General features: G+C 35.8%; 1 protein-coding gene and 1 long non-coding RNA gene across 2 annotated transcripts in view; one reads left to right on the top strand and one right to left on the bottom strand.

The window, feature by feature from the left end:
* The window catches only part of CNTNAP2 (contactin associated protein like 2), a 1,359,261-nt gene that overhangs the window by 75,964 nt on the left and 1,257,330 nt on the right, over nt 1-25,967 (top strand). The gene's annotated exons all lie outside the window — the stretch shown is intronic.
* LOC115277706 lies at nt 10,673-12,712 on the bottom strand. Its single transcript, XR_003902488.1, has 3 exons — nt 12,577-12,712; nt 11,860-11,934; nt 10,673-11,018 (listed from the first exon to the last, which is right to left on the bottom strand). It is a non-coding gene; the product is annotated as an uncharacterized LOC115277706 (long non-coding RNA).

The following is a 25,967-nucleotide window of genomic DNA, read 5'->3' as shown; positions in this document are numbered from 1 at the left end:
AGTGTCCCATTGGTGGTTCCTCTTCCATGGTCATTGGACTTGACTGTCTTCACAGTGTAACAGAATGGAGCATGTCCTCCTCTGCAATATCCTATTTCCTTTGATGTCGGGTACCACGTTCTTTTGGGTTTCCTCCCACTTACTTTCTTGTTCTTTCTTAGTCTCCCATATTGACTTTTCTTTATAACCTGGACTTTTTTCTTAACTATTGAGATACTCCATGACTCGGTCTTTAGTCTACCTTTCTTTCCACCTATAAGATCACTTCCTTGGAGATTCCAATCAGTCTTTCTTTTTCAGGTATTTCTTTTCTCCATTTCAGTTACTTTCATCTCCACTGTTTTGAGTGCTTGGTATGAATTATCATTGACTCCACTTTATTTCACATTCTCATATCCATTAGGACAGCCTGTTCTCAACTTTGAAAATACATCCAAAGTACAACTACTCATTACCCATCTGGTTTGGAATACCAGCTATTTCTTGAGTGATTATAAGAACTTAGATCTGTTTACATCCCTGTACCCATGTACACCAATGGCAACAATGGCAACAGATCAGCCATGATTCTCCTTTTAAAATAGAAATCAGATCATGTAACTACAGCTCAGAACTCTATGTTTACCATTTTGTGCAGAGTTAAAGCCAATGTCCTTATGGCTGCTTCACAGGACCTATAGAACCTGAACCCTATTACTTCTCTTAACTACTATTGTCACCATTGTTTACTCAGCTACAGGCACACTGAGCCTGGAATGTTAGGGTTTGTTACACTGGATATTTCTTTCCTCTAGCTAGAGTATTCTTTCTTCAGATATCCCCTTGACTAGCCCTCCCCCCTGTTCATGTATTTGTAGAAGTGTTACCATCTCAATAAAGTCTACCCTACCCACTCTATTTTAATACTGTAGTATATACACCACTACACTCAGGTCTTCACGATTACCCTTTATTACTCTGCTCTTTGAAAACAATCATGGCAATTATGGATTTTTATTGTAGCATATAATTTACTTATATATTTCTTTTATTTGTTTCATCTGTCTAGAATTTTAACTCTGCATAAATTAATATTTTTTAAGCCAGTGAATGCAAGGTGTCTATAACAGTCCCTGATACGTAGTAGAAACTAAATATTTCTTAAAGGATTAATTGGAATATAAACAAGACTATTTACAGAAGATGATTTCAGTTCTGTATTGCCATTTTACTCAGTCATTGTTAGGTTGAGGTACTGTTATTCTCTTAAGGCGAATATTTGGGTTAGCACATTGATTTTATTTAGAGGACTTCAACTTTATCTTCTGGATTGACTTTAAGTAGAAATATATATTTCTCATATATATGTATATATATTTCTGTCATCTATCTATATGTGTGTATACATATATACACATATATATGTATGTACAAATGTAAATAGAAAAATACAAAAATATGTTCACAATCCAGAGTTTAGTCAGATAAATCAATCTCAACTATCTCTTTCCAAATCATTTTCAAACATTAAGTGTAAGAAATATATTTGTGAGTGATTTAGAGGGAAATGTGGCATATATTCATGCCATTGTATACTCTGGCTTCACCTCTGGTTCACTCCGGATAATTAGCGATTCATTTGCTTACCAGTATCATTTTGGCTTCCACCTAAATGCATAGGAATTTGTATAGTTTGCATATTTTTAAATTTGAAATACTTTATTTGTAGTTCAAAATATAATAAATGAAAAATATTCTCTGCGCTGTTAGTACTCTAAACACTGAAAGGGTAGTTTTCATTTACTCATTTAGGCAAGTATGTTAATACTGTGAATTCATTTTCTTGATCTCATCTACTAAGTTCTTTAGGAACCAGTTGGGTAGCTAAACACTATATATATTTTTATCCCTTTCTAAGCATTGTTTAGTCTGTGGTAAATATTTCTGTGTGATAATTTTATCTCTATGCTTATTATATCCTATGCATATTTTCTCTTGACTCCAACTCCTCCAACTATTTTTTATTTTTTTATTATTATTTTTAAATAGTTTATTGTCAAATTGGTTTCCATACAACACCCAGTGCTCTTCCCCACAAGTGCCCTCCTCCATCACCCCCACCTCTTTCCCCCTCCCACTCCCCCTTCAACCCTCGGTTCATTTTCAGTACTCAATAGTCTTGCAAGTTTTGTGTCCCTCTCTCTCCCGAACTCTCTTTCCCCCTTCCCCTCCCGCTGGTCCTCCATTAGGTTTCTCCTGTTCTCCTGTTAGATCTATGAGTGCAAACATATGGTATCTGTCCTTCTCTGCCTGACTTATTTCGCTTAGCATGATACCCTTGAGGTCCATCCACCTTGCTACAAGTGGCCATATTTCATTCTTTCTCATTGCCATGTAATACTCCATTGTATATATATACCACATCTTCTTGATCCATTTATCAGGTAATGGACATTTAGGCTCTTTCCATGATTTGACTATTGTTGAACGTGCTGCTGTGAACATTGGGGTACACGTGCCCCTATGCATCAACACTTCTGTATCCCTTGGGTAGATCCCTAGCAGTGCTACCCAATTATTTTTTAAATCGTATGTTTGCTGGTTAAAAGAATTGTTTTTGAATCAGACAGAAGCAATAGAGTGAAATGGTAAAGAACATGGATCAGGTGTCCAGTATGCATGGATTTGATTCTTCCATTGATACTTATATTCTGATTCACCTTTTTTATATTGGTTGATGTCTGTTTGGATTAAAAACACTATTCTCATAGGGTTCATGTAAGGACAAATGAATAAATATATTTAATGCATCTAGAATATTTCCAGAATTGTAGTCAATATGTAATAAGGGTCTATGATTTTTATTATTTTCTCCAATGGGAAAGAGTGAGGAGGAGCAGGGAGTAATAGAGCATGGGGCTTTTTCAGTTTGAGATACTTGTAAGACCTTCCTGGAAATTGTGGATAGGTCTGTTCCATCCAGTCATTAAGAGACTCATCATGTTGGTTCTGTCATACCTTGGATACTATTATTATTATCAAGATGTGGCATCCAAGGTTTATTTTGGGTTCCATCTTAGTTGCTTAGAAGGAGACAGAAAGTAGAGAAAACAAGCCTATTTCTTAAATGCATTGGTCAGGAAGTAATAACGTCACTCACTCTAACATTCCACTGTGAGAGTTAGTCATAGGGCCGTATCCAGATAAAGAGGTGTGCCTGGAAATGCAGGTCTGGTTAGTCAGCCACTTCCCAGGTACAACCTTATACAATGGAATGGACAAGATAGATTTTGATGGATGGTTGTCTCTGCCTGAGACGTGTCCAGGTGAAAGAGCTTACAGCTAGTATGTAGTCTGGACTAGATATATAAATTGGAGAGTTATGAATATGTAGATGGCATTTAAAATCTGGGACCAGTGAAAGGGAATAGAGATGACAAGTGTCTATTACTAAGCCTTGAGAAATGTATGTAGTTCTTGAACTGAGGAATTTCCAGTTCTTCGGGGAAGGTAACTTTGAAAGATGGCTGTCCATCTGTGCGGGTGTTATGTGGATGTCAGTGGAGGAAATTCTGCATTGGAGGACACCAGGGCTGCTGGGAGGGAGCTGTCCTCCAGTCATGGTGCTGACAGTACCTCCTCTCCTCACAATGAATGATACTCCCTTGGCTCTCTGGGAGAGCTCTGTTGTTCTCCCCTAATATACATGTCCAGAAAGATACTTCTTTCTGATGGCCCCACGTTTTTGTACTTGTAGAAAAAGTGATGGGCCCTAATGCTACCAACTTCTATTTTCTCCTGTCTTAATTCACACTCAAAGCTCCTCCACAGAAACACTGTTTTCTGCATGAGAACACTTTATAAAGTTTTGCATAAAAGCCCCTGTTATGCAATCAAGAGGTTAAGACTTCATCATTCCCTTAGTTTTACTTCTGAGATGAGTGAGAAATATTGCAAGGTGAGGTAACTAAAGACATAAGTAAAAACTCAGGTATGTTCTTTTATTTTTAAATTTTGTTTTTTTTTCTTTTTGAGAGACAGAGAGAGATAGCATGAGCAGGGGAGGTTCAGGGAGAGAGGGAGACACAGAATCTGAAGCAGGCTCCAGGCTCTGAGCTAGCTGTCAGCACAGAGCCTGACATGGGGCACGAACCCACGAACCATGAGATCATGACCTGAGCTGAAGCTGGACGCCCAACCAACTGAGCCTCCCAGGCGCCCCTCAGATACATTCTTAATAATAAATCATTGAGAAGGAATCAAAGCAAATAGTGTATCAGAAAAAAACATGAACATTCATTACCCTGCCTATTCAGTAATTAATGATTTGACTATATTTCCCAGACAAGAAAAACTGAAGATAAATACAGCTGTTGATGCAGGTGGTTAAAATATGTGAGTTCAAAAGGATTATAAAACCTATTAATACACACAATATATGAAAAACTGTGATACCAGTTAGTTGTTGTTGAGCCTCACAATATGTCAGGCATCATTGTAAGGTCTTATTATGGTCATGACAGTTGACTACCCAACAAGAACTAATTCTAGATGGTCAGTCTAAGGCTTTCATATTAATCATTTTCCCCAGATCAGTAATTAGATTAAGAAGGAACATACGATCCTCTTTTCAGTGATGAGACTTAAGGGGCTATCTTCTGGATGAGGTCACAGAAAGACCAATTATCAAATGGCCCAGGGAAAAACTATAGTCAGTTTTCCATCCTTAAGCATCCTGAGGATGACACCTGCATCTGCTGCCACTACCAGTGTTAGAATGACAGTCACTTCATGAACTGAGTGAATCTCTATTCTCTCATCCTTGTATATTCCCTACCTCTGAAGTGCCTGTAATGAAATATATCTTCCTTTCTTGCTGGAGAATGTTAGAGACAAGTTTTTTCTTCTTGATTTTCCAAAAATTTATTTGAATTTCAGTTAGCTAACATACAGTGAAATGGTAGTTTCAGGTATAAAATTTAGTGATTCACCACTTACATACAACATCCAGTGCTCCTCACAAGTGCCCTTCTTAACACCCATCACCTAGTTAACCTATTGCCCAACCTCCCTTCCTGTAATCATCAGTTTGTTCTCTACGGTTAAGAGTCTGTTTCCAGGTTTGCCTCTCTTTTTCTTCCCATGTTCATTTGTTTTGCTTCTTAAATTCCATGCATGAGTGAAATCATATGGCATTTGTCTTTCTCTGACTGACTTATTTCACCCTCTAATTCCAACCACATTTTTGCAAATGGAAACATTTCATTTTATTGATGGCTGAGTAATAGTCATTATATATATATCTTACATCTTCTTTATCCACTCATCTGCTGACTTTGAAAACTACTGACTTTGAATCAATCACTGAGGAGGCATCCAAATGATGAGTATATAAATAAGTACTTGGTACGTTTCTGATTCACTCTGACATAAATATGTCATAAATATGACATAAGTATTAAAATAACATGGGAGAATATATTTATATTTTGGAATATTAAATACCTTACATCAATTTTACTAGTTAAGCCATCATAGATGAGGTGGCATATAAAATGTATGTACAGTTCTTAAATAGTGAAACATACATACCCATTACCAGATTAAGAATAAGTGTAGAATATACTGGAAGAATTTCCATGTCACATTACCTTTCCCATCCCAGTGGTAAGCACTCTCCTGAGTTCTATATACACCATTTCTTTAATGTTTTACTAGGCTGTATTCTAGGAAATTGCCTATATTTGATCAAGTTTGCTCTACAGACTGACATAGTCATAGGATTCAACTGCATATTTCTATCACACCTGTATATATCCCTATATTATTTATTTACTATATTTTACAAATAAATTTGCCCCTTTTTGAACTTATTAAAAGTTTAATCTTAAACTTTGAAAAAAGAATATAAAGAATATGTTTAGAAAAAATACTTTTAGAAATTTTCTTTAGCTTTTTGAAGGTGCAAATAAACTTGCAAATAAGAAGTAAAAGTAATGTGGAGTACCTGAGTGGCTCAGTCGGTTAAGTGTCCAACTTTAACTCAGGTCATGATCTCATGGTTCGTGGGTTCAGGCCTTGCATCAGGCTCTGTTCTGACAGCTTGCTCAGAGCCTGGAGCTTGCTTAGGATTCTGTGTCTCCTTCTCTTTCTGCCCCATCCCATTCATGCTCTATCTCTCTGTCTCTCAATAATAAATAAATGTTTTTAAAAAAGATTTTAAAAGAATTAAAACTAATTAAACTTAGATAAATGTAATCTGAGCACTTGCATGTTGCTGATCTTTAGCTTTTAGTTAATTAACCCAGAAGAAATACTCCTGTCCTCGGAGAACATTGGCAAACTGTAGCATTAATAAGAAAGACGTCAAAGGAGCTTGGGCTGTCAGAAATAATAATATCATTGGGGGAGGGGGAGGGAGAATGAGAATGAATGAAAATGATTCTATAATTGGATCATAAATGAACTAACCTGAGATTAGTTCTAGATGGGATGATGGAATAATGGCAATATTTGGTATATGCTCCATCTGCAACAATATGTAATGTAAGAGAAAATTTTAAGAGGATAAGTAAAACTCAAGAAAATGGACAGTTAAGGGCAAATGGAAACAAACCCACAGCTATAAAATTATACTTAGCATTATTGTCGTCAATATTTACCAAATGTCAAGATAAGGTAGCACAGAGAAACCTGAAAAAGCTTAGTCTGAACAAATAAAGTGCTGCCACACTGAACCCTTCTTCACAGCCCTGGTGCCCATATAGATGTCACTGTTTGGTAACCGCAGTCTTCCCGCTGAGCCTGGGGTAACCTCAAAAGCTCGTTCAGCACCTACCTCCAGGCAACCACTACCCGCCACTACCTATCACACAGAAGGGAAATCGAGAAAAGTTTTTTCCCCTCCCAGGAATTCCTCATAGACACAAGTATCTCTTATGTACAGTTTGAAGCAATTACCAATGAAATTGTAAACGTTGTTGTCTTCAGGTCTCACCTCCACAAGGCATGGGTGTTAAGTCTTTAAAGCCTGTCTTCTTCAATCACTTGTACAATTTTTAGAGAAAATACATTTTTAATATTTTTATTTGTTTATTTTGAGAGAAAGCAAGCATTGCATAAGAGGGATGAGAGGCAGAGAGAGAGGGAGAGAATCCCAAGTAGGCTCTGCACTGTCAGCACAAAACCCAACTGTGAGATCATGACCTGAACCAAAATCAAGAGTCAGATGCTTAATCAACTGAGCCACCCAGGTGCTCCCCACAAATAAATTATAAAACAATTTTTATTCTTTGTTTATTTTTGAGAGAAAGAGAGAGAGAGAGAGAGAGAGAGAGAGAGAGAGAGAGAGAGAGCAAGCAGGAGAGGAGCAGAGAGAGAGAGAGAGTGAGACATAGAATCTGAAGCAGGCTCCAGACTCTGAACTGTCAGCACAAAGCTCTACATGGGGCTTGAACCTACCAGCCATGAGATCATGACCTGATCGAAGTCAGAAGCTTAACGTACTGAACCGCCCAGGTGCCCTTCACCCAATGCATTTTTAATTAAACTATGTACATATGCATAGACTGAGTGTTTGCAAAGGTAAATATAAACAAAGTTACAAATGCATGGAAATAGTTTATGGAATATAAATCATTATTTATATTTGAAGCCCATGATTTACTTTCACTATTTCTTCCAATGAGACTCTCTAAGCTAAGTTCTAGGTAGATTCTTAGAAGAGAGGCTTTTTTCTCTCTCTTATAGCTTTGAAATATGGAAGACATAGAAGCAATTACTAGTCAGGATCAGAATGAATGAAGAAATAACTTGTGGGATAATACTAAGAGTCTGAGGCAGAGGAAAACAGTAGAGAGGGCTGGATGGAAACCAGCCAAAATGTGCAACTTCTCATATAGAGAGGACACGAATGAAAAGATGTGAGTCCCTAGGTCTGAACTGAAAGTAGACAATCTAGGTGAAGTGTAGAGCAGGTAGGTAGAAATTGGATCCTCAAGCTCTGGGAAAAGATCAGGGCTGAAAGTCGAGATATGTAAGCCATAAACCATGAATGATCAATGAAGAGGAAAAAATTATATGTGGTCACTCACTGAATAAATAGAGAAGAGGAAGCGAATGAGAAATTAAAGGATCTAAATTTAGTTGACGGGCTAGGAAAACATGCAAAAGGCAAATAAAAAAAATATTTAAAACTGCAGTCAGATGTACTAGGAAACCCAGCATACAACAGAGGAGGAACTTAAACTACTGCAATAACCTGAGCCTTGAAGTTACCGTTAGAGATGTGTGTCTCCCAAAATTTAGAATAGGATTTTAAATAGAACAATGCTTGAGAAAGTCGCATAAACACAAATATGTGGTGAGAGTTTATTCAGCAAATATTTGCCAAATTCACTCTTACCATACAGAGGATATTATGAACAATGGACAATAAAAGAAATATATTCTCTACCTTCATGAAGATTACAGCTAATTAGAATAAAGCTGTAATTATAATGTTACTTTTAAAAAATAGTTGGGGCTGGAGTGACAGAGGGCTGGGGAGAGCAAGAGAAATCCCTCAGGAGACAGAGGAGTGGAAGAGAAGACAGAGGCAGTCCAGAGGAGACTAGGGAGGCTGGTTTACTTCTTTCTTCCTTTGTAATAGATTAGGAAAAATGTAGAACATGTTTGTTAGACTAAGAGGAGAAGCCAGTGGAAAGAATCTAAGGGTAATAGAGTTCATGGGCTGGAAACAAGGCTATTTCCATTTTATAGAGATCCTCCCATTTGTCAGCAATTGTACACATACTATTTGGTTTTAGGAAAGTTCTAGAACAACTTCTATAGTTTAATAAGTACATAAACTAGGTAGGAGCATATTTATCTGAAAGATATTTGTCCTCTCTCTTTTTTTTCAATTTTATCTTCTAGTCATTCCTATGACAATTGAAGAGAAAAATAATGTATAAATATACATTAAAAGTATAATCATTTATTAATTGGCTAAATTAGTTTTAAATAAATTTTCTAAACTCAAACACCTAAGTCATTTAGAGTATTTGTTTAAACAAGTGAAAAATATCTCTTGGGGATTCCTGGCTGGCTCAGTCTGTGGAACATATGACTCTTGATCTTGCAGTTGTAGGTTTGAACCCCACATTGGGTGTGGAGATTACTTAAAATTTTTTTTAAATCTTAAAGAAAAAAACAAAAAAATATCTCTTGAAACAAGAAAGATAATTTGTTATTATCATTGTGGTGTTGTCAGTCACATCTGCTAAAATATAATACCAGAATCTCAAGAGTAGTATTAGCCACAGGATAATAAAACCTGAATGACAGGTTAAATAATGATGATGCACATTGACTTGCTTTTGTAACTCTCCTTATTGACCAGCAGCTCTCACACTTACCATTAATACAATACTCATAAATAGGAAAATAGTGGATTGAACTTGTTTCTTTATTTGCTTACTTTTGCATTATATGAATAGCCACTTTCTTTTCACATTTTCCTCAATCTCTCATTTTCTTAAATGTATATTAACACTCAAAAATGCAATAGTCATCTTACAATGAGATGCTTTCTTAAGTATACAACAATTTTATGAACTTGCCTTACTTGATAAAATCAACAGAAAATCTTTAGTAAAGAATAAGGTATTATACTAATGTATTAAAATCACGGTTATTAGTATTATTCTAATTAAAGCTAAATTCCTGACACCTGGAGATTGTCAGTCTATCTCTAAGCATTAGGTAATTAAATGAAAATCCTCTCCTATTTTAAAAATTATAATCATAAGAATATCAATATTCAGTGAGACTGTTTTAAAACATGAACTCCAGCTCATATATTCCTTGGCCCACATATTTCTTCTTTATCAAGGTAATCAGGGATGTGTTACATTGCTTCACTTACCTACATGAAATGGCTAAAGGACAAAATTATATCTGACCAAACAAAGAATAAATACTTTTACATAATTTACTGGATTTTGGAACTTTGGTGGCTCATGAATATTTAAAAAATAAATGTATTAAGCAATCTGAATAAAGATGTATGCTGATAATGTTTGAGACCTTGGCAAATCAATTAACCTCTGGACATTCAATTTGGAATAAAGGGGTTATTATTTGTTGGTAGTATTGTAACCATTCTAATTAAAAGGAACTTGCGAACTCTTTTAATTATTCATCCTTTGAAGCATCCTCTTTTGGATGAAGGCTAACATACCCATTTTATCAGTTTGTATATTGGGAAAATAACAGTAAAATAATCGATCCAGTGCAAGGTCCATGGTTAGTGATAAGACTTTAGAAGCCATAACTTTCCCCCCCTTTGCCAATTCTTTACGTTATTCATTCATAATAAAGCCATTTATTCTATTTTAATTAACTTTGTATCTTGAGAATTAAAGAATTATGTATTTGATATATTGAATGAATGATTTAATTAAATCTTATGCTAAATTTCAAATATCATGTTCAGATTTTGTAACATTAAGAAAGCTATGACATTTGGATCTTTCCTAATGAAAATAAAAATGAAAAGATGGTATAGTTTGACATCTTTTGCATCATCATATGTAAATCCCTTGAAGAAACAGTAACAAACAACTTCTTATTTTATTAATAGACCTCAGATGCCCTATGACATCTGGGAATCTTTTCCAAAACTAGTAACACTCAATGCAACACATTTGGATTCCTTATGAATGAAAGCAATATTTATTCATAATATTTGTTTTTGTACCCTTGGGGAAAGGCATGATGTTCATTGGCGGTCTATCAAAGACTTTAAAGAGAACCCTCAAAGACTAAAACAGATGCTATTAATCAGATGCTATTTTCATTTTTCATCTGAAGATTTTTTAAAACTTGACTAGGAATTCAAAACTCTATGAACCATACACGTGCATTCACACGCTTGCACCTGAGAACAGCTGTGGATCCCATAAACACTGCCCTGTCCCCATGGCTGTCCATGGTCCAGTGCTGTAGTGGAGACTCTGGGGATTAACGTGGTCACTCCGGTGCCTCCAGTTATTGCACTAAAACAGACTCAGAAAAAAGCCAGGGTTACAGCCACTCTTGTGCTCGAGTCAACTTTCATGCATGCAGACTATCACTTATTTACTATTGTATTGAACGTATATGGTTTCATACAGTGGCCTTAAATGTGGAAATGGTTAGCGAACATATTAATTCACCAGGGAGTCCTGCTTAATGTATCTTTTGTAAAAATAATTATTTCATAACTTGAAAAATCCTTCTTTAGCTCAGTAGTTTCGTGAAAGTGTAAAGTCAACAGTGAACCTGGATTTCAAAGAAAAGCAATGACCAAAATATCTACATTTTCAAACCTTTAAACGTATCTTTCAATCGAAAGGATTTATGACAGTACTGAATGATGATGTGTTTTGCTCACACAGACATATAAATAACACAAGAAAATAAAGTAAAAGGAGGAGTTTCATTAAAGCCTTAGGTAATTACTTGCTTACACTCTTTATTTACCACTACATAATCATACTACTAAAAACTTTATTTAATATTTATCAATAGGTGACAATTATCCAAGATAGGGTGTATGTCTTTCATATGACTCTGTGTCTTAATTAAAATATTAGTCAAATGTCCACAAGGTAGTTCTACAGTTAACTTGTAAAATGAGAATAGCTTCCATTCAAAAATACTAATTAAGTACAGAATGTGATTCAATAAAAGTCACTGATGGCTAATTAAGGGAAGAATTATTAGACTTGAATGAAAATATATAATACATATAATCCTGAGAGAATATGCTGTTTGCTTTCTTCCCTTGTTACAAGAAATTCACCAACCCAGTATTTAACCTTGAGAAAAAACAAAGAAGCTTTCCTGAGTACATACCATTTCCCAAATACTGAGCTAGGCAATTTAGGGCGTCTATAGACAATTCGAAGACAAAATGCTTGCTAGCATTTCCTTGCAGACTAATTAAGGAAAAAGGAATTAGTTACTAGTGAAGAATGGGAACACTAATTCAAGAAACAAGGTCCGCCTTAAACAAAATGTCCAAAAGCTTATATTTATCAAGGTCTTTTCAATGTTTTTTTTTCTTCCTCCTTTTCTGCCCTCTTTATTATTGAGTTGAGGTTGTTACTGAAGTCATACTGTTTCCTTATTCCATTTTTTGCTCTTGATATAGATAGCATTTTCGGTATTTAACATTACGCATTTTAAAATTCGTATCTTTCTTAATATATAATGTCATTCAATACCTCAACACTCCTCATTAACAGTATACAGCCTTAGAGTATTTATGAAAGATAAAAATTACAAGAACAGTACATAACAGTATTTATAATGAATACAGACACAAAAATTAATTAGAAAATTAAATTCCACAATACTTATATAGAGATAATACGTTATGACTGAGGTTGATCTAAGGAACGCATGATTGGTTCAATATTTAAAAATCAACCAATGCACATTACTACATGTGATTAACTCAATAGATACAAAACAAAAACAACATTTGACTAAATACAACATCCGCTTATGATAAAATGGCTCTCAACAAAAAATGGCTTTTGGCTGTTGGCTCAGAGGAAGTAAGGATACAACTTTCTTCGGTCACCCCGATTCCAGGTTCTCGACACCAGCTGCCCCCACCATGCCACCTAAGTTGGACCACAACAAGATCCAAGTCATATGCCTGAGATGCCCAGGTGGGAAGTCAGTGCCACATCTTTCCTGGCCCCAAAGATCAGCACTGTGGCTCTGTCTCCAAAAAAGTTTGGTGATGACATCTCCAAGGCAACTGGTGCTTGGAAAGATCTGAGAATTACAGTAAAAGTGACCATTCAGAACAGACAGGCACAGGTTGAAGGGGTCCTTTCTACCTCTGCCCTGATTATCAAAATCCTCAAGGAACCACCAAGAGGCAGAAGTAGAAAAACTGGAAATACCACTTTTGATGAGATTGTCAATATTGCCTGATAGACGTGGCACAGATCTTTAGCTTGAGAACTCTCTGGAACCATTAAAAAGATCCTGGGGACTGCTCAATCTGTGCCGGTGGCCACCACCCTGATGACATCATAGATGACATCAACAATGGCGGAAGGAAATGCCCAGCCAGTGAAGAACTACAAAGAGGGGTGACTGGGTGCTCAATCAGTTAGGCATCTGACTCTTGATCTCAGTCATGATCTCTCTCTCAGTTCCTTAGATAAAGCCCCACACTGGATTCTGCACAGATAGTGTGACACCTGTTTGAGATTCTTTCTCTGCCCCTCTCCTGCTCATGTTCTCCCTTTCTCTCTCTTTCAAAATAAATAAGTAAATTTTTAAAAAGCTCCTAAAAATAACTAGAAAGGAAATCATTTCAATATAGAATCATTTGACTACCAAATCAAACCAAAACATAAACGAAGGGAAGAAGATGATCTCAAAATGATAATGGGCATCCATGAAAACCTATGGGTCATTTAGGATTTAAATGACAATGTTTTCCCTTTGATTTACAAAGAAGGAAAGATATGTTGTCCTACGTTTATCAGTGTTGTGCTGAATATCCTAGCCAATAAACAAGAATAAAAAGAAGCAAAAGGCTTAGGAAAGAAGAATTAGATTTGTCTGTATTTATAAATGATATGATTATTCATTTGGAAATTTTTAATCAATCTTTAAGAAACATTAGTCTAGGTAATGAGTGAATTTAGCAAGGTAATAGGATGAGAGCAAGATTAATAAAAAAATTCAATTTCACTTGCTGGCACCAAACATTTGTAACATACAATTATAAAAGTAATACTATTTAAATATCAGACAAAATACTAACAAATATAATAAAAATCGTGCTTACTTTATACACATAAACTTGCAAAATATTTCTGTATGAAACCAAAGGATGTCTAACTGGGGGAGTGTATCATGTTCATTGATTGTGGACACACTATTGTTAATTTGTCTCTTCTCTGCAATCTCTAGATGCAGTCTATTCTCCATCACATTTCTAGCAAGACTTTTACAATGTACAAGATGATTTAAAATTTACTTGTAACTTCCCAAAGCCTGTAATATGCAGAACTATTGTGAAAAAAAACTTTTTAAAATCATCTTATAAATTTATCTACAATAACCTCCAAAAAGCCCAGCTAGAAATATGATAGAATATACCTTGTATCTATAGATCAACTTACAGAGAGTGGACAAATTAACAATAGCGTGTCCTTCAACCAGTGAACATAATGTACTTCCCCAGTTAGTGTGCATGTAGGTATGCATGTGGAGAGAGCAAAACTGTAAGTAGACCACACGTATATGAATAACTGAGCTTCAGCAAAGCCATCAACATAATTCAAAGTGGAGGAAAATAGTCTTTTCAACAAATGGTGTTGGGATGTTGATATGCATATGGAGAAAATGCACATTGACCCTCACTTCACACTCTATACAAAAATGAATCAAAAGTGGATCTTGCACCTAAGCAGAAAAACTACAGTTTTTCAACTTGTAGAAGGATACACAGAAAATATTCACAACCTTGGAATAGTCAACAATGTATTAGAGAGAACACAAAAGGTAGTAGCAATAAAAGAAAAATTGGTAATCGTGAAAATTGAATTGCCTGTTCTCACATGCCGTCATTAACAAAATGAAAGAACAAAGCACAGACTGAGAAAATGCATTCACATTGTACAAATCTAGCAAAAGCCTTGCAAATGAGCAATGACCCCTTTCTTCTAAAAACAACCCTTGCATAATTAATACTGCCTCAGTGTAGGTTTCTCAGAGGGCTTAAAATTCCACATTATTCTCCTTCTGTTTCTTATCCTATATATTATTCTGAGACAAGTCACCAATATCTGTTATCATTCTGTGGTGCTGTCCTAACATAGTAACAAAATCCTTTACCTACTGATTTTAGTGCTCTTTTCATAGAGTTGTGTTTTCCCCCCGGATGGTTTCCCATGTATCTCTTTTACGTTCTTAATGATAAAAAATTGGTGTGGCTTCAGGCTAATGTATCTAAAGTCCATGTGCAGATTCGAGCAAAGTCTGAGATGAAAGTAGTATTTTCCATTGGAAATGAACATTCCAAATCTTAAATGTTAGCTAGTTCTATATGTGCTATTATAATTAAATAATATTTTCCATTGTTTCCAAAAATAATTTTCCTTTTAATTTTTTATGCTCCAGTGCATGAGAGTCCATAATAATGGGGAGATTATAAAGGAAAATATTCGTAGTTTTAATTCCTACCCACAACAAAACAAAAACTAATTTATTATTGATTGACACTAATTGTGTAGTGCCACATTAAGAAAAACAATTAGCAATAGTATTAACATTGCCACACATTTCTCAAAGTTAAAACACAAAATGTAAAAGAAAGAATATGAATGAAAATAAAATGTAATGCTGTATCATTTGTTTGTGATAGACTGTCAGTTCCATGACTACGTATAATCGGGCCAGCATTTGGCTAAAGGAGAAATCAAAGTTGAAATCTTGAGTATGCTTCACTATGTAACTCTGGAATAGTTCACTTATGCCCTTTATACTATATGACTATACATATTATATATACTATATACGTATTATACCCAACTGCATCCCATGAGCGATCCTGAGCCAGAACTGCCCAGTTATGCCACTCCTGAATTCCTGACCCAAAGAAAATGAGGTAGTATGTTGTTTTAAGCTGTTAAATTTTCGAGGTACCTGGCTGACTCAGTTGGAAGAGCCTGCAGCTTCTGATCTTAGGATCGTGAGTTCGAGCCCCATATTGGGTGAAGAAATTAGATGCATGTATACATAAACTTTATGCCTTTAAATTTTGGTTTTAACTTGTAGGCAGCAATAGGCACTTAATGTGCCTGTGTTCTAATTAGCTATGGTTGGATTAAGCATTATCTAATCCTTAGCAACATAAAACAGACATTATTATATATATAAACACACATGTATATGCATACTATATAACTATATATACTAATGTACTATATAACTGTATATGCTGTATAACTTTGGGAAACTAATTTCCAGAAATCCATCTACTGACATAAAGATGTCTTCATAAATGTTCATGAAACGTTATTTATAATAGGACAGAGCTAGAAACTATTGTTCATCAGTAAAAGTTTGTGAAGTGACAGCATACTCATGGTGGAAAATAACATAGTTGATAAAATACAGGAGAGATGTGTATCTACTACAATAGAAACATGACCTTATTCTAGCCTTAGGTAGAAAAAGAAAATTTCCTAATACAACATTTTAACAATAAAATGAAATAAAAATAGACAAAATGGGAGGAGTGCCTGGGTGGCTCAGGTGGGTAAGCCTCCAAATCCAGCTCATGTCATGATCTTATGGTTCGTGAGTTCAAGCCCTGCGTTGGGCACTGTGCTGACAGTTCAGAGCCTAGAGCCTGCTTCAGATTTTGTGTCTCTCTACCCTTTCCCTGCTCAAGCCCTGTATCTCTCTTTCTCTCTCTCAAATATGAATAAACATTAACAAAATTTAAAAAATAAAATAACAAAATAAGGGAAAAAGAAAATTACGATGTCCTGTGCATTATATGATATGATTATTTAAACAAATTATTTTATCTCTAGATGTGTATTAAAATCTAGAAAGATATATGGAAAGCACTTAAGCATTGAGAAAATGGTTTTAGGCAGGACTTTAACTTAATATTAATACATTTATATTTTCAAATTTTTAAAACAAGCTTATTTTATAATCTTTTAATCCCCATTTGGTAAACAAAGGCTATTCATTTCTCACTCAAACTTAAAGATACATGCACTAAATGTTCTGCAATAAATCATAATTTTAAGTCTATACGTATTTTTTCTGAGAATATGAAAAAGAATGAGTGCTTTTGACATTGTGTCAATAAAAGGAATCATGCTTTATAAATGCTACACTGTTTTTTATTAAAAAACAAGCATATTAATATTTTTTACTATTCTAATTCTCTCAAGAATTATAACCTTTCTTATCTACTTCACTAAAATATGAGCTATCTAGGCTGCTAGTAGGTACTCGGGTATTTGGGATAAAAATAATGCCAAACACAACTGTATTTATGTATCCAATAGAGGGAGTTGGGGGAAAGCATAATTTTCACAGATTATCAGGTTATACATATCTTGGTAAATACATTTTATTTTATTTTACTTTTTTTATGTTTTATTTAGTTTTGAGAGACAGAAAGAGACAGTGCGAGCAGGGGAGGGTCAGAGAAAGAGGGAGATACAGAATCCGAAAACAGCGTCCAAGCTCTGAACTGTTAGCACAGAGCCAGACACAGGGCTCAGACCCACAAGTCGGGACATCATGACTTGAGCCCATGTCGGACGACTGAGCCACCCAGGTGCCCCTGGACTGTCATTTTAAAGACTTGTATATGAAATGGCTTGCAGTGGATTATAACATTTCCCAGTTGGGCACATCTATTAACAAGACATTTCAGGAATGATTTTATGTATATGTGATGGGTTAAGTACCTCTTGATTGAAGATATTAGAAATATTTAATAAAGATTCCTAGGAGCATTTAATTGTTACTTACTAATTTTGTTTATTCATGTCACCTCATAAGTAGCTACTTTAGCTCAGTCATCAAAGATGGGCTAATATGAATAGTTACAGATAAGAAAAGTTACTATATCTTGGGCACAATCAAATAAGTTGCTGTGTTTTGAGAGGAGAATTGAACACTGTCAGACAGGTCTTTTCTGATTTGCTGTCCTTTTAATAGATTATCTGTTTCCACAACAATGACTTTAACCTTTGATATTCTGCTTATTCCACTTACAAGAAAGTATCTTTTTAATAAGATAGCAGCATTATTTTGTTATAATTAATATAATTTATATTTTAATTATATATTATCTCAAGTCATTGACAGTAATCTGTTTACCCAGAGAAACTGGAAAGAAATGTAGGATATTTTGCCTCTAATATGTTTTATCAGCATAAATAAGTTTAGACAAGTAACACAGGAGCGTAAGTCTTTTGCTTTTCAAGTTGATACATCACATTTGCTGTTCCCCAAAGAATTTCCTTCCTAATTGTGTTTTGTTCTAGACAATATTAAAGTTCATTGACATTCCCATAATACACTGCAGGATGTCTGCGTGAAAATTGCCTGGAAGCAATGTTGGCTGATGGGAGGATGGCAGCTTATATTAAAAAGTACCTTTAAGAATTTATCAATAGAGAAAAAGAGAGTTAATTATATTAGTGCTTATCTGTCTTCCCTTTTGGACAGGTTAAATTACTGGATTCGTTTTTTATAAATTGAATTCTTCATTGGAAGATATGTCATCCGTCTGTAGGAAAACAGATATCACAAGAAAAAAGGGGGTAATTACATATACACCCTCCCCCAAAAGTAAAGTTTGGAAAATATGTTTCAGATATAATTATTTTTCTTGCTGTAAAGAAAAGTTTAAGTTGCTGAAATATGTGACCGAATCCAGGCTCTGTCTATACTTTACATAAATCAGCCCCACACTTCATGCTTTCCATTTTGTGTTCTTGCTCAAAAAGAAGATTCTAGAGGGCAGTGGATTTCATGCAACTTAATTATAAGCGTCTGTTGAAAGACCTACAGAGTCATGGTCAGTTATTGGGTTTCTTATCAAGCCAGGAATGTGGTACGGCTGTTGTACCAATAATGAAGTTTTAATTAGCTCTCAAACATACTGAGAGCTTATTTAAGGCCTCCACATTGAATAGTGCACACTTAGCTAGGAAGCCTGGATGCCTCCCAAACATATAAAAATAATGTCAAATACATCGTACAAACATTAGGAGATAATATCTAGAAAGCTTAATATCTACTTAAAAGAACTCCAGGTATAAACGGTTGAGGGAAGTTCTTTCATATACTTAAATGATGGTCGTTAAGAATACTATCTTGATTATTTTAGCAATATGATAGATTGGCACATGATTCAATGTCTCTGTTTACATCAGGAATATTGTCGGAGGAAAAACCCATCTTAACCAAAGTTTGCGTCATCTTTATTTCAAATGGGAACATTCCTTATTCACAGCTATTTCAACATAACATTTATATTTTACTTATAAGTACAAATTGCTTTTTCCCAATATTCTGACCCATGAGAAACTGTGCAGACCCCTCATTCCTCATCCTTGGGCAAAGCATTTAAGTAATTGTTGATTTCAACTCCCACCATTGGAGAATTCTTGATATTTTTTCAATGCATGACCATGGCTTTCTTATGTGACTGTCTGTTTACGCTGTGCATGATGTGGTTTAAATTAATATTACTGGAAATAACCCTTCCCACTCCCGCCCACTCCTCCCTACACACACACACAGTAAGAATTTTAAATAGGGGACAGATTTCATCACAGAGGAAGAAGGAACTAAAACACGTTGCTGCTGGCCATATACTATCTATGTCACTGTTCTGTTATATTCATTTCTTCCGAAATTATCTCTTTTCACCAACCTGATCTGGCTCTTATTTTTGTATTCCAAGGGATGTACTATGTTTCTCTCTTACCGTTATAGATATTTGTCGAACAAATATATTCATTTGTTACTTTCTGTGTCAGGTACTTTGTGAGGCTTAGAGGTTAACTATGAGACCTGAAAAGTATATTTAGTTCAGATGCTGCTCAGTGACTCTCTTTGGGTTGGATGTGGGATCCCAGAGGATCTGAATTATGATCAAGAAGATGGGGAGTGGGACGTGTGTGAGGAATTATAAGCTCAGGGAAAGTCACATACAGTTTGTGTGGGGAACAATCAGGGGGTTCCTAGTTTCGGGAAGGCAGCGTATGTGAGGGTGAGGGCGAGGCCCAAGGTACCGTGACTGTAATTGGAGGCGCAGTGATGATTATGTCCGAGAAATAATGTCCTGTTCGTACATGGTTTTCTTCCAGTGTTGGGATACCAGAAACTTCTCTTCAACTCCCTATTTCTAAAAGGTCAACAAATAGAATCTTTCTTCTGTCATCAATTTAAAACTATTAGTTACAAATATATTATTTTTTTCTAGGACCTGGATTATGCTGTGTGTTTAAAAGGTCAGGATATGGAGAGAGCACCAACTGAAGTCAGGAATTTCTCTTCTTTTAAAGAACTAACACATTTCAGAACTAAACCAGGAAGTACAGTAGATTTGTTGGTAAAGCATCAGTTCAGTGTGGCAAAATGAGAGTCAGTTTTTAGTTTGGGCGAGAAATGACAGTGAGATGAAGATGCCAAGTTTGAAGTTGAAAGCTGAGGTCAGAAATAGAAATGTGCATATAAGATATTGAAGGTAACTTCTGGAGGGAAAGTCCGTTACAGTGAATTTGCATGTTGTAGAAAACAATGTTACGTAATTAAATGAAAAACAGGTCCATTAGGACTCTGTCTAGAAAAAATAAAGCAAACAATTTATAACAGAATTTCATTTGTAGTCCCAGCTGTACACTAATTTTCAAATTAAATTATCTTCCAAATTTTGACATGATTCTTACAATAAAATTGTTTGATAACATAAAGTCTCATTCTGCTTTTGCAGCATTGTACAATGAAAAATATTTTTACCAAAAAAAAAAAAAAACTAAGAGTACTGTCTGTTGTTCCAATTAACTCTTTTGATTATTTGATACTCAAAGAAATTAATTTTGAAGATCCTATTATGTTATCACTCTTGACTATTTCTCCTCATTAGACTTGACCTAACCAGTGTACGTGTGGGTGATTTGAGCAGTTCTACATCTATCATCAATGTAGAAGGCCACCATCTACAGAAAACTTGCAATTTTATTCTATAGTCAATTTACATGTTATTTGCATTATAATCGGTGAATAACTGACTGATACAATGTTGATGTGAAAGGCAGAGGTAGGCCCTAGTGTGAAGAGCAGGAAAGAATGAATGGAGACTGAGTTTTTAAAGGCGATTTATTATATACATGATACTCATGAGCAGTTGAATTTTGATTCTCTACCCAAACTCAGACCTGAGAGGATTCAGATGAGTAATCCTTCTCTTAAGGGGACATGGTCCTTAACCGGGTTCTATCTTAGGGATTGACCAAGAAAACCCAAAGCTTCCCCTCAGCCTGACTAACCTTCAGACAGCCCGACTCTAGGCCTCAGGCTCCTTTTTCTTAGAGCATCTACTTGAGAAAACTTGTCATTGTAAAGCGCCTGGGCAGCTCAGCTAGTTAAGCATCTGACTCTTTATTTCAGCTTGATCATGACTTTATGGTTCCTGAGTTGGAGCCCTGAGTTGGGCTCTGCACTGAGCATAGAGCCTGCTGGGGATTCTCTCTCTTCCTCTTCCTTTGCCCCTCCCCTGATCACCCTCTCTTTCTCAAAATAAATAATTAAATTTTTAAAAATAAAACTTTTAATTGTACTTTTTTTCCTGTACACCTTTGAGATGTAAATCTTGTAAAACTGGCAAAAGACCTGTTTTGCAACGTAAGGCCATCATCTCTTAGGTGATAGAGCCCCCGTCTCCCAGTTTTAGACCAGGTCTAACTGTGACACTCTGCTTACTACAGGTGTGAAACTACCTCCAGTGATGAACAGAGCAAAATACTTACTTTTTAGGGGGTGTAAAAACAATCAGTGAACACAAGTGGCCTAAGATGTATGCCCATCACCCTGGTTTTTAAAAATATTCCAGCCTTTTTTGGGGATAGAGTTGAAACTGAGTTTTAGCCTCTCTTCACAATTGCAATAGACTTCTTTGTTTGTTTCCCTTTCTCCAGTGAAACTTACTCCCTGACAGAACTTACAGGAAACTAATCAGATGAGCGGGGACTCTGACAACTTAGATCTGTTTGACATGAAGAGAAATTGTAAGGTGTTAGCCCTCTCCGTCCTGGCACCCGTTAATCTGCCCGGGCCAGAGAGCCCCACAGACCTTAGGGGTATGTTCTTACTGCCGGTTTATATATTGCTGATAACTCCCCACAGGACATGTTCTGTGTCCTTCTATAAATTAAGTTGGATTTCATAAGTCACTTTGTGTTTTTCTATTCCTGTCTTTTCCTTTTAAAACAATTCCCTGTTGGGGCGTCTGGGTGGCTCAGTCGGTTGAGTAGCCGACTTCGGCTCAGGTCATGATCTCACATACATGGGTTCGAGCCCCACATTGAGCTCTGTGCTGACAGCTCAGAGCCTGGAGCCTGCTTCCGATTCTGTGTCTCCCTCTCTCTCTGCTCCTCCCCACTCTCTCTGTCTCAAAAAAAAACCAAATCAAAGATAAGCAAATAAGTAAATAAATAAATAAAACAATTCCCTGTTGACAAAAGGGAATTCGCATTATTGGGATTGTAATTCCACTTTCAAAAAGTGTGTAATTGAGATTATATAAAACAACTAAAACTATATAAATAAATGTCTTTATCTTATGGGGATATTTGGCTGTGTTAAAACTTCAGTAGATATTTAGAAAAATTGTAACTTTATTTTCCTTCAAAATGCTGTTCTGATACTTTGGTATCATTCATGCCTTCAACAACCATTGACTGAGCCTTTAAATTTGTGCCAGGAACCATTCCAGACTATGGAACTTAAAACATGTATTCACAGGTTACAGGATCACCCCCTCCATCATTTTTATGTTCACCCAATTAGAATATTAATGCAATATGCATTGTGCATTGCTGACCCAAAGAATGTGAAAGATGCAGAAAGTGTGTGGAAGAAATAGAACATTTTTTGGTCTAGTATATCCACACATTTTTGTTGTTCTGGCATAAGTAGAAAATTAAGTAAACTTAGTACAAAAATAAATTATTTTATTTTCATATTTCACCATTCCATTTGTTGGTATGTTGGTACTTTTTCACTTTTAACCGGTTTCATTGCAGTTCATTGATGACATCAAAATCTAAGAATTGTCAAGGTGCCTGACTTGCTCAGTTGGAGGAGCATGTGACTCTTGATCTCAGAGTCATGAGTTCGAGCCCCACATTGGGTGTAGAGATTACCAATTTATAAATACACTTTAAAAAAATCTGTGTTCAATCTGATTAAAGATTTACATATCTTATTGTGTGTTTGGTGTAAGAAAGGACTTGGATACAGGTGCCTGGATGGCTCAGTTGATTGAGTGTCTGACTTTGGCTCAGGTCATGATCTCACGGGTTGTGAGTTCAAGCCCTGCATTGGGCTCTGTGCTGACAGCTCAGAGCCTGGAGCCTGCTTCCGATTCTGTGTCTCCCTCTCTCTCTGACCCTCCCCTACTTGTGCTCTCTTTCTATTTCTCTCAAAAATAAACATTAAAAATTTAAAAAAGAAAGGACTTGGATATACCAAGCAAGGTATGATAAAAACACTGCATTCAAAAATAGCAACATGAAAGTAAAGACAACATTTAAACTAATTTTTTCAGCTGTTACAAAGATAGGGATGGAATTTAAAATTGTGTAGCTTTCAGTGCCATGTGGATTACTTGCTTTACATAGAGCAAGATTATTCCAAAGCTACTTGCCTTTTATGATGTCACCTTCCACAATAGTTTACCTGAGGGGATTCTCAGGTCATTACCTGGACAGAATGAGATCTAAAAATTCTAGGAACTGTTTTTATTAAACCACGCTATCCCTCTTCACAGTAAGCATTTCATTAATTGCTCTTCTCCAGCATATTGTTTTAAGGTGCACATGTACCATTTCGAGTGATTGTTTGCACACTTGAAGTAATATATATAAAATGTTTAATAAAATATAGCTTCACTCTTGCATGTTAAAACGGCTCTTGTAGACACACTTACTTTTTTCATTTTGGAGTGTGTCTGTGGGGTTTTTCACAGCCCTTAATGAGTACCGCTGCTGATGCAAAGTCTGCCACCCCTTTCTGAGTTGTAGACGTCTTCCATTTAGTCATCCAGATCTGCTATTTATCATTTCACTCACGTATCTAGTCAAGAGCTGGCTTCCATGAGTTACATTAATTGACTTACTTAGTCCTCAAGTTTCTCCTTGAATTTAGCCCTCAGAGAGCCCCAAGAGGAGACTGGAGTAAGGGAAAAAGTAATGACGTATTATCTCTTTTCCACAATTCCGTTCCTTTTACTAGTAGTTTAGGGCATCCCGAGTTTGATTCCTGTATCCCCTCACCCTCTCTGAGTACTCTTGCTGGTTTTGTTAATAGGATTATGCCAGCCCTGACCAGAGGTTAGGAATGGAGGATCTAAGCAGGAATTAGGAGGCAGTAATCTTTTCAAAGACATATGTGCGGTTCTTCCATTTCTCTCTGAAAAACTCTCTTAACAGTGTAACTTGACCCTCTGCAAAAAATCCAAGCTCTTCACCATCATGGGTCCTTCATAAGGTGGCTGGTGTCTTTTTCCTGACATTATTTCTTCTTCTCCTCACTCCTCACTTGACTCTCAGTAAGGCTTCTGATGCTCATCTCCTGAAAAGAAGAGGTTTTTTTCTGCCTTATGACCTTTGCTCTAGATTGCTTAATTGGCTAATCTTCATTAACCTCCCTCTACCCACCTACTCTCATTCTAACCCCTCCCTTTGAAGAAGCTTTGGCTGTCATTTCTAAGTATCTCCAGGCGAAGAGCTCCTGGGTGGCTCACTTGGTTGAGTGTTTGACTCTTGATTCCAGATCTGGTCAAGATCTCACAGTTCTTGAGGTCAAGCCCCGTATTGGTCTCTGTGCTGACAGCTGCTTGGGAGTCTCTCTCCCTCTCCCTCTCTCTCTCTCTCTCTCTCTCTCTCCCTCTGCCCTTCCTATATGAGCTCTCTCCTTCTGTTTCTCTCTCTCTCAAAATAAACTAATAACTTTTTTAAAAAGTGTCCCTAATCTCTCTAACACCTCACTTGGATATATTTTGTTTTATGACATTTATCTTATGTGAACTTTATTTGTTCATTTGTTCAATATCTGTCTTCTCCAATATAAATTAGCTTTATAAAGGAAGGGTCTTGGCTTGCTTACAATCTCCTTTTCAAACCCAGAACCATAAGAGGCTTATAATAACTGCTTAATCAATATGTGTTGGGATATTGAAGCGGCAGAAAGAGAAATTAATGAAACGACCTCATTTACAATTGCACAAAAATAATAAAATACCTAGGCATAAACTTAATCAAAGAGGTGAAAGACCTGTACTCTGAAAACTATAAAACACTGGTAAAAAAATTGAAGATACAACAAAATGGAAAGCTATTCCATGCTCATGGATAGGAAAAACAATTATTAAAATGTCTATACTATTCAATGCAATCTACAGATTTAGTGCAATCTCTATCAAAATACAAATAGCATTTTTTATAGAACTGGAACAAACAATCCTAAAATTTGTATGGAACCACAAAAGACTGAATAGCCAAAGCAATCTTGAGAAAGGAAAACAAAACTGGAGGCATCACTGTTTTAGACTTCAAGTTATAGTACAGAGTTGTGGATCACAATAAATGGTACTGACAGAAATAGGCACATGGATCAATGGAATAGGATATAAAGCCTGGAAATAAACTTATGATTAGGTGGTCAATTAATCTTCAACCAAGTAGGGAAAAAAAGTCTCTATAGCAAATAGTGCTGGGAAGGCTACATGCAAAAAATAAAGCTGGACCACTTTCTTCCATGATACACAAAAATAAACTCAAAATGGATTAAGGACCTCAGTGCGAGTCCTGAAGCCATAAAAAATTTAGTAGACAACACAGGCAGTCATTTCTATGACATTGACCACTGAAATATCTTTCTAGATATGTCTTCTGAGGCAAGGAAATCAAAAGCAAAACTAAATTATTGGGACTATATAAAAATGAAAAGCTTCTGCACAGCAAAGGAAACAACCAAGAAAACTAAAAGAAAATCTACTGAATGGGAGAAGATATTTGCAAATGGCATATCCAATAAAGGGTTAATATCCAAAATAGATAAAGAACTGATATAACTCAAACCCCAAAAAACAGTCCTAGGATTATGAAAACATTAATTTGAAGGGATATATACATTCTTATGCTTATTGCAACATTATTTTC

This window comes from Suricata suricatta, chromosome 2 (genome assembly GCF_006229205.1).
Source record: "Suricata suricatta isolate VVHF042 chromosome 2, meerkat_22Aug2017_6uvM2_HiC, whole genome shotgun sequence".
In the NCBI taxonomy this organism is placed as follows: Eukaryota; Metazoa; Chordata; class Mammalia; order Carnivora; family Herpestidae; genus Suricata; species Suricata suricatta.
This window is presented reverse-complemented; position numbering and strand designations above follow the sequence as displayed.